The 20,353-nt window shown below is 40.2% G+C and overlaps 1 protein-coding gene across 1 annotated transcript in view; it reads right to left on the bottom strand.

The window, feature by feature from the left end:
• Positions 1 to 20,353, bottom strand: part of EFCC1 (EF-hand and coiled-coil domain containing 1) — a 96,486-nt gene that overhangs the window by 24,074 nt on the left and 52,059 nt on the right. The gene's annotated exons all lie outside the window — the stretch shown is intronic.

Raw genomic sequence — 20,353 nt, 5'->3', positions numbered from 1 at the left:
GAAATGGATGAAGATTGACCAGTTCTTTTTGGTACAGTGACTCTGTGTATTCCTTCCATCTTCTTTTGATGTTCCCTGCATCATTCAGTGTTTTGTCCTTAGAATCTTTCAATATTGCAGGGTTAAATTTTTTCCTCAATTCTTTCAGCTTGAGAAATGCTGAGTGTGTTCTTCCCTTTTGGTTTTCTAACTCCAGGTCTTTACACATTTCATTATAGTAATTGGCTTTTTCTTCTCAAGCTGCTCTTTGAAATCTTCGATTCAATTCTTTTATCTTGTCATTTCTTCCATTTGTTTTAGCTACTCTCCACTCAAGGGCAAGTTTCAGAGTCTTCTGTCATCCATTTTGGTCTTCTCTTCTTTTTTTGTCTTTTTAGTGACCTCTTGCTTTCTTCATGGATAATAATCTTGATGTCATCCCACAATTCATCTGGTTTCCAGTCATTGGTGTTCGATTAATCAAATCTATTCTTTAGATGGTCTCTCAGTTCAGGAGAGATATATTCTAGATCATATTTTGGCTCTCATGGACTTGTTTTAATTGTCTTTAACTTCAAGTTGAACTTGCCTATGAGCAGTTGATGGTCTTTTCCACAGTCGGCTCCTGGCCTAGTTTAGGCTGAAGATATTGAGCTTTTCCATTGCCTCTTGCCACAGATGTAGTCAATCTGATTCCTGTGTGTTCCATCTGGTGAAGTCCACGTGTACAGCCTCCGTTTGTGTTGTTGAAAAAAGGTGTTTGCAATGAACAAGTCGTTGGTCTTGCAAAATTCTACCATGCGAGTTCCAGCATTATTTCTGTCACCAAGGCCAAATTTTCCAACTACCAGTGATTCTTCTTTGTTTCCAACTTCTGCATTCCAGTCACCAGTGATAATTAACACATCCTGATTGCAAGTTAGGTCAATTTCAGACTGCAGAAGTTAATAAAAATCTTCAGTTGCCTCCTCATCTTTGGCTTTGGTGGTTGGTGCATAAATTTGAATAATAATCATATTAACGGGTCTTCCTTGTAGGCGTATGTATATTATCCTATCACTGACAGTATTGTACTTCAGGATAGATCTTGAAACATCCTTTGTGATGATGAATGCCACACGATTCCTCTTTAAACTGTTGTTCCCGGCATAGTAGATCGTATGGTTGTCTGATTCAAAATGGCCAAAACCAGTCCATTTCAGTTCACTAATGCCTAGGATCTCAATCTTTATGCGTTCCATTGCATTTTTGACAACTTCTAAATTTCCTAGATTCATACTTCGTACATTCCATGTTCCGATTATTAATGGATGTTTGCTGCTGTTCCTCCTCAATTTGAGTGGTGTCACATCAGCAAATGGAGGCCTCGAAAGATTTACCGTATCCATATGAGTAAGCCTGATTTTACTCTGATAATGCAGCTCTTACCTATCCCTACTTTGAGAGCTTTCTAAGCTAAGTGACTCATCTTCCTCCTCTATATTGGACAATGTTTCTGGACTATTCATAAAATTGGGCAGTAATGTATCAGACAGTGTTTCTCTGCTATTCATAAGGTTTTCCCTGGCCAATTCTTTGAGAAGTGGATGGCCTCCTCCTTCTTCCTAGTCTGTCTCAGTCTGCAAGCCTGGCTGACACCTGTGCAACAGGTGCACCCCACTCGGTTTGAAACACACAGCCTCAAGACTCACAGCAATACATCACCACAGTAGGACAAACTGATAGACAAGTTTGTCTCCCTTAGCAACAGCTCCTATACTGCCTGCCAACTTTGAGCTCATCAGCCCCTGCAGCTACATGAGTCCAGAAACGCCTCCAGCATGACGTTTGATACAGGAACTTGGGACTTTGCAGCTTCTATAAGTGTGTGAGCCATTTTCCTAAGATAATTTTCTTTCTCTCTCTCTCTCTCTCTCTAAGCTTTACTGGTTTTGCTTCTAGAGAACCCAGCCTAACACACCTCCCATCCCTATAACTAACAAAGAAAGTTTCTTTCCATACATAAACCTTTCCTTAACTTTTTATGATAGCGGACTAACACCATATTTGTCCTTCTGTGATTAACATTTCATTCAGCATAATGTCCTCCAAGTTCATCCACATAATGCAGTGATTCACAAATTCTATATTATTCTTCAGTGTTGCATAGTCTTCCATTGTGTGTATGTTTGGTTATCTGTTCTTCCATTGATGGACACTTAGGTTATTTCCGTCTCCTTGCTACTGTGAATAGTGCTGCGATGAACATGGATGTGCATCCATCTATTATCCATATCCTGGCTCTCACTTCTTTAGGATATATACCTAGTAATGGGATTGTTGGGCAATCTACTTCCGTAGTGACACTGCCTCGGCAACCCAAGGAGGGGTCGCTATGAGTCGGGTCCGACTGGACGGCACATAACTACTACTAATAATAATGGGATTGCTGGTTCAAATGGTATTTCTACTTCTAACTTTTTTTTAAATTTATTGTGATTTAGGTGAAAGTTTACAGAGCAAATTCATCTTCCATATAGCAGTTCACATACACTTTGTCTCATGACATTGACTGTAATCTCTCACAATGCAACAGCTTCCCTCCCACTTCCTCCCCATAGCCACCTCTTCCCTGTGTCCTTCCCTCCCATGCACTCCTGCCCCCCATCCAACTCCCTGTGGATACACAGCCCTTCTATTCTCCCATGACTATCTCCCCAAGGAGTGTATCTACTTAACATAAATGTTCAGCTCACATGCCTGCCTTTTGTTTGTCTGGTATTTCCAACTTTTTAAGGTACCTCCATATCGATTTCCACAGTGGTTGTTTAATTTCACAGTCCTACCCAGCAGTGTATGAGAGTCTCAATCTCTCTGCATCCTCACCAGCATTTGTTATTTTCTGTCTTGTTGAACTTTGCTATTAGTGCTGGGGTGAAATAGTATCTCATTGTTGTTTTGATTTGCATATCTGTAATGGCTAATGGGGAGCTCTGGTAGCATAGTGCCTAAGGGACTTGACTGCTAACCAGAAGGCTGGCGATTCAAACCCACCAGCCACTCCTCAGAGGGAAGGTTGAGCAATCTACTTCCATAGTGATACCACCTCGGAAACCCAAGGAGAGTTCTCTATGAGTCAGGTCTGACTTGACGGCACATAACCACCACCACCACCACAACAAATGGCTAATGATTGCAAACATATCTTCATGTATTTGTTGGCCACCTGATTATTTTCTCTGGTGAAGTGTCTGTTAATGTCTACTTCCCCTTTTTCATTTGGATTGTTTGTCTTTTTGATGTTGAGGTTTTGGAGTTTTCTGTAAATTTGAGAGATATGCCATTGCTGAATATTTTTTTCCCCAATCTGTAGGTTCTCTTTTCACTCTTTTGGAGAAGTCTTTTGATGCACATAATAATTTAATTTTTAGAAGGTCTCAGTCATCTAGCTTCTCTCCTGTTTGTGCATTTTGGGTTATGCTTAGTCGTCTACTTATGCCATTAACTAGGGACCCTATTTGTTCTTTGATGAACTTTATAGTTTTAGGTTTCACATTTAAGTCTTTGATTAATCTGGAGTTAGTTTTTGTGTATGGTGTGAGCTATGGGTCTTGTTTCAGTTTTCTGCAAATGGATATCCAGTTTTGCCAGCACCATTTGTTAAAGACTATCTCTTCCTCATTTAATGGATATTGGCCCTTTGTCAATTAGCTGACCACAGGTGGATGGATCTATTTCTTGGTTCTCAATTCCATTCCACTGGTCTATGTGTCTGTTCTTGTACCAATACCAGGCTGTTTTGACTACTGTCACTGTATAGTAGGTGTTTTGGTTCTCTAGTGGTGCTCTCACAGAAAAATAAAAATGGGGGGGCTTTAACAAACAGGGCTTTATTCCAACAGTTTAGGAGGCTAGAAGTCTGAGTTCAAAGTACCAGCTCTAGGGGCTGAATAAAGGCCCCTTAACCTTGGGTTTCAGCTCTGCCTCTTGCTCCCAGCCCACTGAAGCTAGAGTTTCTCTTAACTCAGGCAGCTGCTGGCTGCTGAGGCTGACAAACCTAAGGTCCACAGATAAAATGGCACAGTCCCAAGATTACCAAACAACATGGCAGGCCACTAGCTCAAGTCCAGAGACAGTCCCAAGATTGGTGGGACACACTGCAGGCTACTGCTACATGCAGAGTCCAAACATGCCAAAAAGCTGCAGAGAACTTTCTCAAAGCTGCTTCTTATATACTGAAAGCATACCACATCCCTAAGGCAGCTACTTAGCTGCTCTAGTAGATTCCACCATGGAGTTAATTACCAGTCTCATCATGGAGAATAACTACATCCAACTGCCTAGCCACTCAAAACCAGGCCCAGCCAAGCTGACAACAACTTAACTACTACAGTAAGTCTGGAGATCCAAGAGTGTGAGACCTTCTACTTTGTTCTTCTTCATCAGTAGTACTTTGCTTCTCTGAGGTCTCATTCCTTTCCATATAAAATTAGTGATTGGTTTTTCCATGTTTTTAAAGAATGTTGATGGAATCTGGACCAAGATTGCATTGAACATATAGATTGCTTTGAGTAGTGTTGACATTTTCACAATGTTTAATCTCCCTATCCATGAGCATGGTATGTTCTTCCATTTATGTAGATCTCTGATAGTTTCTTGAAGTATTATTTTGCAGTTTTCTTTGCATAGGTTTTCTGTGTTCCTGGTAAGATTTATCCCCAATCATTTTATCTTTTTGGTAGCTATCATAAATGGTATTGGTTTCCTTATTTCCTTTTCAGAGATCTCTTTGCTGGTGTAGAGGAATCCAACTGATTTTTGTATGTTGATCTTGTATCCTGCCACTTGCTAAATCTCTCAATTAGTTCCAGTTGTTTTGTTGCTGAGTCTCTTGGGTTTTCTAGGTATAGGATCATATCATCAGCAAATAGGGATCATTTGACTTCTTTCTTATGAATTTGGATGCCTCTGGTTTCCCTTTCTTGCCTTATTGCCCTGACTAGGACTTCCAATACAATGTGAAATAGAATTGGTGCTAGGGGCATCCTTGTCTGGTTTCTATTCGCAAAGGGAATACTTTCAGTCTCTCTCCATTGAGAATAATGTTGGCTGTTGGTTTTGCATATACACCCTTTATTATGTTGAAGAATTTTCCTTCTATTCCTATTTTTCTGAGAGATTTTATCTGGAAGGGGTGTTGGATTTTATTAGTTGATTTTTCTGTACTGATTGATATGATCATGTGATTCTTTTCCTTTATTTTACTTATGTGATGGATGACATTGATTGTTTTTCTAATGTTGAACCATTCTTGCATACCTGATACGAATTCTACTTGGTCATAATGTATTATTTTTTTGATATGTTGCTGGAGTCTATTGGCTAGAATTTTGTTGATGATTTTTGTATCTATATTCATGAGGGATATCGGTCTGTAGTCTTCTCTTTAGTGGTGTCTTTGCCTGGTTTTGGTATCAAGGTTATACTTGCTTCATAAAATGAATTTGAGAGGGTCCCATCATTTTCTGTGTTCTGGAAGGTTTGAGTAGGATTGGTGTCAGTTCTTGTCTGAATGTTTGGTAGAATTCTCCAGTCAAACCATCTGGGCCAGGACTTTTTTGATGTTGGTAATTTTTTCATGACCTGTTCAATTTCTTCTTTTGGTATGGTTTTGTTCAGCTTTTCTACCTCAGGCTGTGTTAGTTTAGGTAAGTAGTGTGTTTCTAAAAATCTGTCCATTTCTTCTAGGTTTTCAAATTTGATGGAGTACAGTTCTTCATTGCTGTTGTTGTTAGGTGCCGTCAAGTCATTTCCAACTCATAGCAACCCCATGCACAGCAGAACAAAACACTGCCTGATCCCGCACCAGTTCTATGATCCCTGCTATACTTGAGCCCATCATTGCAGCCACCGTGTCAATCCATCTTGTTGAAGGCCTCCCCATCTTTTGTCAACCCTCCACCCTACCAAGCATGACATCCTTCTCCAGGGAATGGTCCCTTCTTACAACATGACCAAAATAGGTGAGATGAAGTCTGGCCATTCTCACTTCCAAGGAGCATTTCGGGTGCACTTCCTCCAGAGCAGATCTGTCTGTTCTTTTAGCAGTCCATGGTACTTTCAGCATTCTTTGCCAGCACCACAACTCAAAAGCATCAACTCTTCTTCAGTCTTCCTTATTCATTGTCCAGCTGTCATATGCATACGAGGTGATTGGAAATACCATGACTTGTGTCAGGCGCACCTTAATCCTCAAGGAGACATCCCTGCTCCTCAGCACTTGAAACAGTTCCTTTGCGGTTGACCTTCCCAATGCTACATGTCGTCTGATGTCCTGACTGCTGCTTGTCGAACCAAGCAATTTGAATTCTTTGACAAACCTCAATCTTCTCTCCATTTATTGTGACAGTTCTTCATAGTATCTTGATATTATTCTTTTTATTTTGGGGTTCTGTTGTGACATCACTCACTTAATTTCTTATTTGTGTTATTTGCACCTTCTCCCTCTTTTCATTTGTTAAGTTTGCTGGTGGTTTGTCGATTTTATGAATCTTTTCAGAGAGCCAATTTCTAGTCTTGTTGACTTTTTCTATTGTCTTTCTATTTTGCATTTCATTTATTTCTACTTGAATCTGTATTAGTTTTCTTCAGTGAATGTGGCCTTTTTATTTCTGCTCTTTTTCTAATTGTTGAAGATATTGAGTTAAGGTGTTGATTTTGGCTCTTTCTTCTTTTTGATGTATGCACTTATTGCTATAAATTGCCCTCTAAATTAAATTGTCCACAGTTTTGCTGTGCCTCAAAGAGTTTGCTATGTTTTGTTTTCATTCTCATTTGATTCAAGGAAATTTTTAAGTTCATATTTTATTTCTTCTATTACCCAGTAGTTTTTGAGGAGGGTGTTATTAAGTTTCCATGTGTTTGCTCTTTTTTTCATTGATCTTCCTATTGTTGATTTCTAATTTTATAGCATTGTGATCTGAGAAGATGCGTTGTAGCATTTCAACACTTTAAAATTTATTGAGTCTTGCTTTGTGGCCTAAAACATGGCCTATTCTAGAGAATATTCCATGTGTATACTGGAAAAGAATTGTGTATATTGTGCTGTTTTTGGTTGGAGTGCTCAGCACATGTCTGTAAAGTGATTTGGTTCAGTAATTACTATGACATGGATGGAAGCTCTGGTGGCATAGTGCCTAAGGCACTTGACTGCTAACCCGAAGGTTGGTGGTTCAAACCCACCAGCCACTCCTTGGAAGGAAGGTTAGGCCATCTACTTCCATAGAGATACCACCTCGGAAACCCAAGGAGGGGTCACTATGAGTTGGAGACAACTCAATGGCACATAACAACAACAACATAAAATAGAGGATCCTGCAACAATATTAACAAACAATAATTTATGAATGGATATAGGCAGATAGGTATGATAATATACCTCAACATAAATAAAACAAAAATCTTCACAACTGGACCAATATGCAACATCATGATAAATGGAGAAAAGACTGAATTTATCAAGGATTTCATTTTACTTGGATCCACAATCAACACCCACAGAACAGCAGTCGAGATCAAACAACATACTGCACTGGGGAAATGCGCTGCAAAAGACCTCTTTAAAGTGTTAAAGAACAAAGATGTCAGTTTGAAGACAAAGGTATGTCTGACCCACACCATGGTATTTTCAATCACCTCATATGCATGGGAAAGCTGGACAATGAATACGGAAGATGGAAAATAACTGATACTTTTGAAATATGATGCTGACAAAGAATATTGAATATACCATGGATTGCCAGAAGAATGAACAAATCTGCCCTGGAAGAAGTATAGCCAGAATGTTCCTTAGAAGTGAGGATGGTGAGATTTCATTTCATGTCCTTTGGACAAGTTATCAGAAGGGACCAGTCACCTAGAGAAGGGCATCATGCTTGGTAGAGGGTCAGCAAAAAAGAGGAAGACCCCCAACGAGATGGACTGACACAATAGCTGCAACAATAGGCTGAAACATAGCAGTGATTGTAAGGATGGCTCAGGACAGAACAGTGTTTCATTCTGTTGTACACAGGGTCACTATGAGTTGGAACTGATTTGACAGCATCTAGTGGCTAAGACACTTGCCTGCTAACCAGACGGCTGGCGGTTCAAACCCACCAGCCACTCCTCGGAAGGAAGGTTGGACAATCCTACTTCTGTAGTGATACTGCCTCGGAAACCCAAGGAGGGGTCGCTATGAGTCGGGGCCGACTCGACGGCACATAACAACAACAACAACAACAACAACAGGTATGCTAAAGAGGTGCGGGAAAATATAAGGAAGCACACCTGCCTGCAGATGTAGGTTTGGTTGTGGATATTCCTACATATATAACTGTAGCTATTGGTGCCTGTATATTAATATAGACAATAGAGCACACAAGGGGCACAGACCTGAAGACATCTTAGACATAACCATACACCTCAGGACAAAGTTCCTAGGCTTAGAGGTGAAGGATCACAGACTTGGGGGACATCTATGTCAATTGGCACAATATACTTCAAAAGACAATGTTATGCATCTGTGGTAGTTAAGTTTGTGTGTAAACTTGGCTGGGGCTGGTTGAGTGACTGGGCAGCTGGATGTCGTATTCCTCATGATGAGACTGGTAATCAGCTCCATGGTGGAATCTACTGTGAGCAGCTGAGTAGCTGCCTTAGGAATGTGGTCTGGTTCCTGCATATAAGGAGAAGCCTTGGGGGAATGGTCTCTAGCTTATGGCATGCTTGAGCCCTGCATGTAGCCAAGTCATTGCTCAGTAGCCTGCCATGCTCTGCCAACCTTGGGACTTTCAGTGGACTTGAATGAATGGCCTGCCGTGTGGTTTGGTAACATCGGGACTGTGCCTTTTTACTTGTCAACCTTGGGCTTGTCAGTTGCAGCAACCAGTAGCTGTCTAAGTGAAGAAAAGCCTCTAGTTTCAGTGAGCTGGGAGCAGGAGGCAGAGCTGAAGCCCAAGGTTGAAGGACTTTCACCCACCCCTTAGAGCCTAGCACTTTGAACTCAGACTTAAAGCCTCCAACCTGTAAGAGAATAAACTCTTGTTTGTTAAAGCCATCCCATTTGTGGTATCTTCTGTTAGAGTGGCACAATGTAACTGAAACAGCATCTTTCTTTGGTAAGTAGCATCTGGGATCTTAAAAGTTTGCAATCAGCCATCTATGGTGTAACTATTGATCTCTATACTTCCAGAGCAAGGGAGAGTGAAGAAAACCAAAGACTCAAGGGAGCAATTAGTCCAAAGCACTAATGCATTACACAAAGCACAGCCTGTATGACCTCAAGACCAGAAGAACTAGATGGTACCCAGCTATTTCTATTAACCACTCTGACTGGGATCACAACAGAGCCTCCCAGTCAGAGCAGACAAAAAACGTAGAGCAAAAAATCAAATTCACAAAAAAATACCAGATTTACAGATCTGACAGAGACTGGAGGAACGTCCAAGACGATGGACCTAAACCAGTTCTGACCTAGACCTGAAGCCATTACTGGAGACCACCTTTCAGCCAAGCAATAGACAGACCCAGAAAATAAACAGTAAAACCTGAGAGGAATGTGTTCCTTAGAAGATCAATTAAGATGAGAACAAAAGCACAATATTTGTCTAAAAGCAAAGATGAGAAGGCAGGAAGGGGAAGAAAATTCTGACGAAAGGAAACGGGGAACCTAGGGCGGAAATGGGGAGAGTGCTGACACATTGTGGGGAATGCAACCAATGTCACAGAACACTTTGTATACAAACTATCAAAAGGGAAACTAATTTACTCTGTAAACTTTCACCTAAAGCACAATTTAAAAAAAAAAAAAAGGAAAGAAAAGAAAACCCTATCAGTACAGTTTACTCTGACACATATGGGAGAAACATTTCCTTCAGGAGGAAATGTTATAACCAACGAGAAGCCAGTATCTTTTTCCATAAATATAAAGCAACCATAAAAATACATAAAATGAAAGCAAAACAAAAGAAAACCAGTCAATTCTAGCTAGGTCTTATCTTCTGTCTGCCTCTGAACCAGAGGCTGCTCTCACAGTTAAAAGAGATCTCCCAGTTCCAAACCACATTTGGGAATAAGCAGGACTGAAGCAAACAGCTGCCCTCCCTACCCCATCTTCACTGTGACTTAGTCACCAGGCCTGTGACCCAGCAGGCACTCCTGCTATACTCTAGACTCTCCTTTGGGAACTGTGAGGGGATGGGGGACAGGGGTTCTGTGAATGCAAAGTGCTTGCTCACCTATCAAGCATTCGTGAAGTGCTCCTCCCAGGCTCCAGGAGGCTCTGGGGCAAGGTGGGTCCACTCCCCTCACATCCTTACTTCCAGACAGACCCAGAATTCTCTAGTGGGTGTTCCCTCCAGATGGCCACATATTTATGCTGTCTGGAGCCTCAGGAGCTGTTGATGTATTCCTCATGCTAGAGGCCCAGGGCCACATCTGGCCACCAGCCTAATGGTTTACACAATCTGACAAGGGCCAGATGTTGCTCTTCTTCACATCCTCCAGTCCGGGGAAGGGCAGTCACATGGTCCTGCTAGAGTCTGGCTCCTGGTTCAAGGTCTCCCTCTGACAGATCCTTTTCTCAGTTCTTAGAAGCCACCAAATCTGGGTTCCATCCCTGCAAGACCATGGCCTTGCTGTGTGACCTTCCAGAATTCCCTCTGCTTCTCTGAGCCCCGATTCATTCATCAGCAAACAGTGATTGAGGCTCTGGGCTATGTCCTTGGGGAGCCCACAGACAAGTGTAGACAAGTACAGACAGGGCTATTGTCAGGATGAAATTAAATGACACGGTACTTGTCAACATGTGGCACTCCTGCCTCAGTATTTGAGGTGATTTTAGGTAGCATTCAGATGAACAGGGAAGTATGTATTTGTGTGTGTTATGTGTGTGTTAAACAGTTAAGTATTTATTTTAATGTTTATTAGGAAAAAAATGAACACATCAAATAATTTTAGTTTTACATTTATGGCAATGATATAATGTCCTGTTAAAACAAAGTTTATTTAAGTAAAAGGAGTGAGCCACTTTAAGGAGAAATAATTATATAGATGCTATGTGGATATGGCAAAAAAAAAAAAAATGACATAGGTCTAAGAGAACGCCTGAAGTTTGGTGAACACTTAGGATCACACAGCACACAGTTAAGTTTCAGGCATAGTTAGAGCCCTGTCTTCCCCCACCCCTTGTCCACCCACAGCTGAGGACCCCAACTCTATCACATTAACACCTTCTTTTTATAATATTTGGTAATGTCACTATGCTTGCTGAAATAATAGATTATTACATATACAACTGATTCTCATTATTCGTAGTAGTTATGTTATAGAGTCAAATGAACACTGAATTAGTGAACACTGAACCACGCCTCCATGAAAAGTACTGGGTTTGGCTCTTTTGAGCCACTAGTCACAACATTTTTATTAACCAATCAATACATACCCATGTTTTATGTCTGTTTGTGTTTAAAGACACCTTATTTGATATATATAGTTGATTTTTTTTTATACTGAACTCATGGCCAATAGCATTATAACTCATACCTGAAGGAAGCTTATCTACCACACATATTTTCTCTGTAAGACACATCACAGTCTTTTTGCACCTGGGAATACAAGACAACACTTGAGTATCATTTTAGTATGCTTATTTTATTTATTATTACTATTATTATTATTTTTCACTTTTGCAATGTTCCCTCCCCACCCCTCCCACCTCTGGTAATCAACAAAGAAACTTTCCTTCCATATACAAACCTTTCCTTGACTTTTTATAACAATGAACTAATATAATAGTTGTCCTTCTGTTGTTGACTTATTTCATTGAGTATCATTTTAAACAGCAAAATCAACAACAAAAACCACAAACATGTAAAAAAAATGTGGCACTAAACAGATCATAAAAAAGGACACTTGTTTACAGCATGAGCGGTGAAACAAAAGACAGTGTTACCTTGTTCAACCTCAGCTAGGAACACTCATGTTGGGTGACTAAAACTTTTCCTTGCTCTGGGCATGCCTGTGAATGACTGTGCAACCTCTGTATTAATTTAGGGGTTAAAGATAAATTTCAGTGAGCAGGGAATTTCATGAAGGAGCTCTGGTGGTATAGCAGTTAAGGCATTTGGCTGCTGATCAAAAAGTTGGTGGTTCAAAACCATCAGAGACTCCACAGAAGAAACACAAGGCAGTCTGCTTCTGTAAAGATTTATAGTCTTGGAAACCCAATGGGGTTTGCTATGAGTCACAGTTGATTTGATGGCAGTGAGATTAGTTTTCTGGGAGACTATTTTACACACAAAAAAGAATCTGCAAATAATGAGGATCAATTGTACTTTGAAAAAATTAGTGTGATACCTAGTAGTAATTTAAAGGAGAAGTAAAAGGAAAGTAATTTTATAATCCACCATCTGTCAGTTTGTCAGACTGTTGTGTCTTGTGTGTTGCTGTAATGCTGGAAGCTATGCCACCAGTATTTCAAATACCAACAGGGTCACCCATGGTGGACAGATTTCAGTGGAGCTTCTGGACTAAGACAGACTAGGAAGAAAAGCCTGGTAATCTACTTCCAAAAATTAACCAATGAAAAACCTATGGATCACAATAGAATCCTATCCAACATAGTGCTAGAAGATGAGCCTCTTAGGTTGGAAGGTACTCAAAATACACAGTGTGGTGCCTAAGTTTGTGTGTCAACTTGGTTGGGCTTGGTTGAATGGCTGAGCAGCTGGTGATAGTTATTCCCCATGATGAGACTGGCAATCAACTCCATGGTGGTATCTACCACAAGCAGCTGAGTAGCTGCTTTAGGGATGTGGTCTGCTTCCTGTATATAAGAAACAGCTTTGGGAATGGTCTCTAGCTGATGGCACCCTTGAACATTCAATGTAGCTGTGTTGTTGTTCAGCAGCCTGCCATGCTCTGCTGACCTTGGGACTTTCAATGGACTTGCATTAATGGCCTGCCGTGTGGTTTGGTAACATTGGGACTGTACCTTTTAATCTATTGACCTTGGGCTTGTTAGCCTCATCAGCCCATAGCTGCCTGAGTCAAGAGATGCCTCTAGTTTCAGTGGGCCAGGAGCAAGAGGAAGAGCTGAAGCCCAAGGTCGAGGGGCTTTCACCCAGCCCTAGAGCCTGGCACTTTGAACTTGGACTTCTAGCCTCCCGAACTGTAAGAGAATAAACTCCTATTTGTTCAAGACATCCCGTTTGTGGTATATTCTTGTCAGAGAAACACTAGGTAACCAGAACACATAGTGACTGCAACTATGGACTCAAGCATATTAACAATTGTGAAGATGGCACAAGACTGGGCAACAGTACGTGCTATTGTACATGGGGTTGCGATGACAAAAATCTGACTCAATAGCAACTAACAACAAAAACAATTTTATAGTACACATTTCAATATGAAAATACTCAGATAAAATGAAATTTTCAGATACTTAAATGTACTTATAATAAATGAATTTGAATTTAACAGAAGTTGTTGGCTGTTAGGTGCCATTAAGTCTGCTTCGACTCACAGCAATCCTATGTACAACAGAACAAAACACTGCCCAGGCCTGCACCACTTTTAGAATCGTTGCTATGTCTGAACCCATTGTTGCAACCACTGTGTCAATCCATCTTTTTGAGGATCTCTCCCTTTTTTCACTGACCTTTTACCACTGTTTGTCAGTTTGTCATACTATGGTGGCCTATGTGTTGCTGTGATGATGGGTCATCCATCATCCATGGTAGATGGGTTTCAGCAGGCTTCCAGACTAAGACAGGCTAGGAAGAAAGAAGAGGTGGTCCACTTCTGACAAAATTAGCCACTGAAAACCTTAAGAGAAGTAAGGTAAGAGTCCCTGGGTGGCACAAACGGTTAAGTGCTCAACTGCTAACCAAAAGGTTGGTGGTTAGAGTCCACCCAGAGGTGCCTCAGAAGAAAGACCTGGTGAAGAAAGACTTCTGAAAAATAAGCCATTGAAAATCCTATGAAGCATAGTTCTACTTTAACATGCATGGGATTACCATGAATTGGAGTCCACTTGATGGCAATCAACAACAGCAACAACAAAGGTAATATTCAACTGAACACTATTGACACACTTTATCTATATTTGACATTTTGAAATAAGGGCTAAGAAAATATATTTATAGATATATGTAGACTCACTGGGATGCAAGCCTAACCAATGCCAACTGACGTGGGCATTTTTTGTAAATGAGTTTTCTACCATCTGTGATGTGATTCAGAAATGATGACCAACTCTTGGAAAATTCTAAATAAAACAAGTATAACTATCCTTCAACTCACACAGCATTGTATTCTTGGAAAATTATTTGTATATTAAAATTATGTCCAAAAATGTGTTTATCTGTAAACATAACTCTTTAGATTCTGGTCTCAGATAATTACAGTGGAAACATAAATAAATTCACTGCATAAATGCAGGGTATTTGGAAGTTGTATGGGACATGGAAAAATCCTTGGTTGTGCATGATCATCCCAGATGGCTTGTATTCCTGGCAGATTCCCCAAGGGCCAGAAGATCCGTCCTCCATCAATGAGACAAACACCTCCTCCCTACAAGATAATGCTCTCATGGAGACACCCTGTTCTAGACCTCTCTCTTGATCTCTCCTGCCTCATGCCATGTCCCTTGGCTATGGCAACCTCAACCCAGCCTAGCTCTCAGCAGTGTTACTCTGAGACTCTAATGTGCTGCCTTAGTGAGGTCTCCACATGGAGGCATCCAGGCCTCCATGTGCCAGTACCCTGTTGACCTGCAACCAGCCCCAGACCCTTCCCATGTGACCCCTGGGCTCACACAGCTCTGTAGGAGTCCAGCCACTCAATCAAGAGCACCCCTATCAAGCCACTTCACCTCTCCAAGACAGCTTCCCCAGCTCTTAAATGGGAATAAGTAACCCCATCTCATAGGATGAGAGTGGGACTCAATGAAGGCTGTATGTGCCTGGCACATACTACACACCTGACAAATGTTAGCTCTATTTTCTCCTCGTAGCCTTCTCTTCATCCCTCTTCCTTTCTCTTTTACTCACTTATTATTATTACTTTTTTATTGTAGTAAATATATAGGTAACAAAACATTTGCCATTTCTGTAATCTTCACATATACAATTCAGTGACATTAATTATGTTCATCATGTTGTTCAATCATCACCATTAACGGTTTCTAAAGCACTTTTAAATTAAACTCAAACAAATGCTTGAGTTTCAGTATGTGGTAGCCCCAGTGTTTCTTAATCTAACCTGCACTATCCAATAAGGTACTCATGAGTCACATGTGCCTATTTAAATTAATTATAATTTAATAAAATTCAAAATTCAGTTCCTCAGTTACACTGGCCACTTTTTTTTAAGTGCCCAATAGCCACACATGGCTCATAGCTGCCATACTGAACAGCACAGATATTGAATATTTCTATCATCACAGAAAGTTCTGTTGGGTAGCACTGATCTAAAGCTTATGTTACAATTTTAGTGAATGGTTTACAATAAAGTGAGAACTGTAATTCTCACTTGTAAGCCGCTGACTCAATTTGCTACCATGCTTGTGCAGTGAAAAGCTTTGTGGTAGTTTAGTTTGTGTGTCAATTTGGCTGGTCCTGGTTGAGTGGCTGGACAGCAGAAGCCTTGGGGAATGGTCTCTAGCTTATGGCAAGCTTGAACCCTGCAGGTAGCTGTGTCATTGTTCAGCAGTCTTGGGACTTACAATGGAGTTAAATTAATGGCCACCATGTGGTTTGGTAACATTGGGACTGTGCCTTTTTACTTGTCAACCTTGGGCTTGTCAGCCTCAGCAGCCAGCAGGTGTCTGAGTGAAGAAATGCCTCTAGCTCCAGTGGGTTGGGAACAGGAGGCAGAGCTGGACCCCAAGGTTGGGGGCTTTCATCCAGCTCCTAGAGCTCGACACTATGAACTTGGACTTAAAGCCTCCAAACTGTAAGAGAATAAACTGTTTGTTAAGGCCATCCCATTTGTGATATATATTCCTGTCAGAGTGGCACTAGGTAACCAGAACAAGCTTCTACTGCAATGATCTGAACCTAGAACCTGACACTATAAATGCAAAATATATCATGAATGAAGGCCCAAATCCTTATAGGAATTATGTGATGGGTGACCAAACTACTGGGATAAATGCTGATAAGGGTTCTGTGTGGGCTTCTAAATCCCACATGAATGATGCTCTTCACCCTGCAACTTAGAGAGAGAAATAAATCTGGGTCCCTCTACACACTATCTAAAAGGGAAGATTTTGAGTAGGTTAAAGATTTAAATGCAAAAGGTAAAATTAAAATAGAAGAAAATACAAGGGAATAGTTTTGTGATCTAGGGGTAGAAGCATAATTAAAATACGAACTCAAAAGCAAAACTCATAAGGCAAAAGGCTTTGGTAAATTTGATCATATTAGAGAACATCTTGGTGTCAATTGACATTACTTGGTCATATTAACTATCTGTCTTCCACATGACCCTGCAATGTCTCTCCTAGGTATACATTCCAGGGATATTCTCACACCAGCCTATGAAGAAGTATGGATGAGGGTGTTCTCTCCAGTGTCATCTGGGGAGGGGGGCTGGAGGTGTCCACCTCTGGGGAGTGTAATGGAGGGCTCTGCAGAAAAGAGGAGCATGGATGATGGATCCCAAGCAAGATGGATATGTGGTAAACACACAGTACTAAGTGAATAAGGAAGACACAGAATGAGACTTTAACATGGTACCATTTGTGTAGATGGAAAAGAGATACCAAAATATACTGTTTGCAAGAACACAGAAAAATAAGAAGAAACATAAAAATCACATTAGACTTCCAGTAAGATAGCAGAATAGGCAGACAAGCTACATAGACCCTCTTAAACAAAGAAAAGATAAACCAATTGACACAGATACAGAAGATAATCCTGGAGCCCTGAACTTTAAAAGGAAGGATACAGGAGTATCTTAAACACCAACTAGTAGAAGAATCTCAATGAAAACAGTGAGTAAGGAGACAAATGGAGCTGTGGACTGATGGCACAGACAGCCTGAATATTTCCAAGTGGTGTTAAAAACCAAACTCACTGCCATCAAGTCAATTTGACTCATAGCAACCCCTGCTTGGGTTTCCAAAGTGGTATCTCTATGGAAGTAGATTGCCTAATCTTCCTTCTGAGGAGTGGCTGGTGGATTTGAATGGCCAGCCTTCTGGTTCACAGTCAAATGCTGTAGGCACTAGGCCACCAGAACTCCCAAGTGGTGTTAGGACCTGAGAATTAACCTAAAAATTGGCCCTGCTCACCAAGAGCTGCATGGACTACTGCATGGGGTAGCTGATGACTGAAAAGGGAAACAGCAAAGAAGGAGACAAACTGAGCTGTGGACTTTTGGCTGTCTGGAGGGCACAGCCATTTTGAATGTTTACAAGTGGTGGAAATTTTGGATATTTAAAGTGATAACATTCTTGTTCAGATTCCAGGGACCTAAGAATAGGCTCCACTTGCCAAAAACAGCATGGACATACAGGAAGCTGAAGACTGGAAAGGAGACAAGTGGTGAGTGTATAAGTGCTGCTAACTAGCAAATAGAAGAGCACAGTACACTGCCTACTCAGATACATACAAACAAAACAAAGAAAATGAAAATCTTGAGTGAATCACTCCAACTTACCATCACCAATTAACACAAAAACACTATAATGTCTCAGAGACAAAGGCCATCACAGTCCACACAAAGAAGTAAGATAAAGCAGGAGAAACAAAGGACCTGGGTACAGACCCAGAACACATACCTGAGGAAGAAGCAGCATTGAAACTCCCTCAGAAGGAATCAGGAGACAGATCAAGGAAAACACAGACAAAACCCTAGAACAATTTTGGAAGACAATACAAGAACAAACTGACAAAATAAATGAAAAAATCTATAGATAGAAATCAAGAAGATTAATACTAAATGCTCAGAAATAGGTAACACATTGAATGGTCAAAGGAGTAGAAATGAATCAATGGAAGACAGAATGAGTGAGACTAAAGACAAATACCTCAATACTTCTTTGGAAAGGGATCAATCAGAGAAAAGATCAAAACAAAATGAAGAAAGCTAAGGTTCATGTGGGATACCATCAAAAGGAATAACCTATGTGTCATTGGAATTCTAGAAAAGGAAGAGACAAATAAAACCACAGAAAAAATTGTCAAAGATTTGTTGGAAGAGAATTTTCCTGGTATGATGAAGGATGAGAATATATCCATTGAAGAGGTCCAACGAACCCCAAACAGGATAAATCCCAAAAGAAAATAACCAAGACATATCATCATCAAACTCACCAAACCAAAGACAAAGAAAGAATCCTGAAAGCAGCACAGGAAAAATGAAAACTTACCTACAAAGGGAAACCAATAAGACTAAGCTCTGATTTCTCAGCAGAAACCACACAGGTGAGAAGGCAATGGGATGGTATATATAAAACCCTGAAAGAAAAAAATTTCCAACCAAGAATTAAATAGCTGAAAAAATTTTCCCTCAAATATGATTGTGAAATTAGGACATTTTCAGATAAGCAGTAATTAAAGAAATTTGTTAAAACCAGACTAACCTTACAAGAGATGTTAAAGGGAGTCCTTTGCACAGAGAACCAACAAAAGCAAACAACTGACCATTAACACACATGATGACATAACCCAGAAATTAACCAAATTATGGAAGTATCCAAAGTAAATAAGCCTACAAGGTTGTAAACAGGGAACCAGAGACATCAATTGGCAAATGAGGACAATTACAAACCAAAAAAAAGGAAAAACTGTGTAGCTAATAGTGCCTAAGGCATTTGACTGCTAACCAGAAGGCTGGTGGTTCAAACCCACCAGCCACTCCTCGAAAGGAAGATGGGGCAATCTACTTCCATAGTGACGCTGCATTGGAAACACAAGGTGGGGTCATTATGAGTCGGGTCTGATTCGACGGCACATAACAACATCAGAACTTCTAAATGGTGAGGAAGTCAAGACAACTGCAAGATAGAACGGACTGTTCTAAACTTGGGAAGAAAATTATAAATCACAGGGTAACCTCAAAGAAAAATGATAAACCTTCACATAAAAATAAAAAAGAGGACAAGCAAAAATATTTAGGAAATACTAAAACAATAGCAATGAAGGAAGTGATAACATGATTCATTAGACAAAATGAGCTCAGCAAAGAAAATTATATGGAACAAAAGAAACCACTAACATCACGAAAAAACACATAACAAACTGACAGCAACAAATTCAAACTTGTTGATAATTACTCTGAACGTCAATGGATTAACTGCACCACTCAAGAGATGGAGAGTTGCAGACTGGATAAGAAAACATAACCCATCAATATGCTGTCTACAAGAGACATACATTAGAGAGAAAAACACAAATAGATTGAAAATCAAAGGTTAGAAAAAATTATATTAAGCAAATGGCAACCATAAAAGAGCAGGAGGGTCAATATTAATTTCTGATAAAATTGACTTTAAGACAAAAACCAGCACAAGGGACAAGGAAAGACATTATACAATGACTAAAGGATCAATTGAACAAGAGGACATAACAATCATAAATATCTATGCACCCAATGAAAGAGCCCCAAAACACATAAATCAGACTTTAACAAAACTGAAAAGACAAATAGATGACTCCACAGTCATAGTGGGAGACTTTAATACACCACTTTCTTTGAAAGATAGAACAACTGGAAAGAAACTCAACAAAGATGCAGATGAGCTAAACAATACAATTCAACAACTTCACCTTACAGACATCTACACAGCACTTCACCCAACGCAGCACAATATACATTCTTTTCCAGTGCACATGGAACATTCTCAAGGATAGACCATATGTTAGGCCACAAAGCAAGCCTCAATAAATATTTTTAAAAACACTGAAATACTGCAAAGTATCTTCTCTAATCACAATGCTATAAAATTAGAAATCAGCAATAGGAAGATCAACAGAAAAAGAGCAAACACATGGAAACTGAATAACATCCTCCTTGAAGATGACCAGCTAATAGAAGAAATGAAAAATAAAATTTAAAAATTCCTTGAATCAAACAAGAATGAAAACACAATATACCAGAGTTCTGGTAAGATGATGGAATACGCAGAAAGATTGCACAGACCCTCTTCAACAAAGAAAAGGGGAACAAATTAACACAGATACAGAAGATAATCCTGGACCCCTGAGCTTTGAAGGGAAGGATATAGAAGTGGACTAAACTCCAACTAGCAGAAGAATTTGCATGAAAACACCAAAAAAGGAGACATACAGAGCTGCGGTCTGGCAGTGATCCTGACGGCACAGCTTGGATATTGCCAAGTGGT

The sequence above is a fragment of the Orycteropus afer genome, unplaced genomic scaffold (assembly GCF_000298275.1).
Source record: "Orycteropus afer afer isolate SDZICR_OR568_19922 unplaced genomic scaffold, OryAfe1.0 scaffold00283, whole genome shotgun sequence".
NCBI lineage: Eukaryota > Metazoa > Chordata > Mammalia > Tubulidentata > Orycteropodidae > Orycteropus > Orycteropus afer.
The sequence above is the reverse complement of the archived record's forward strand: the minus strand, read 5'-3'. Positions and strand labels throughout refer to the sequence as shown.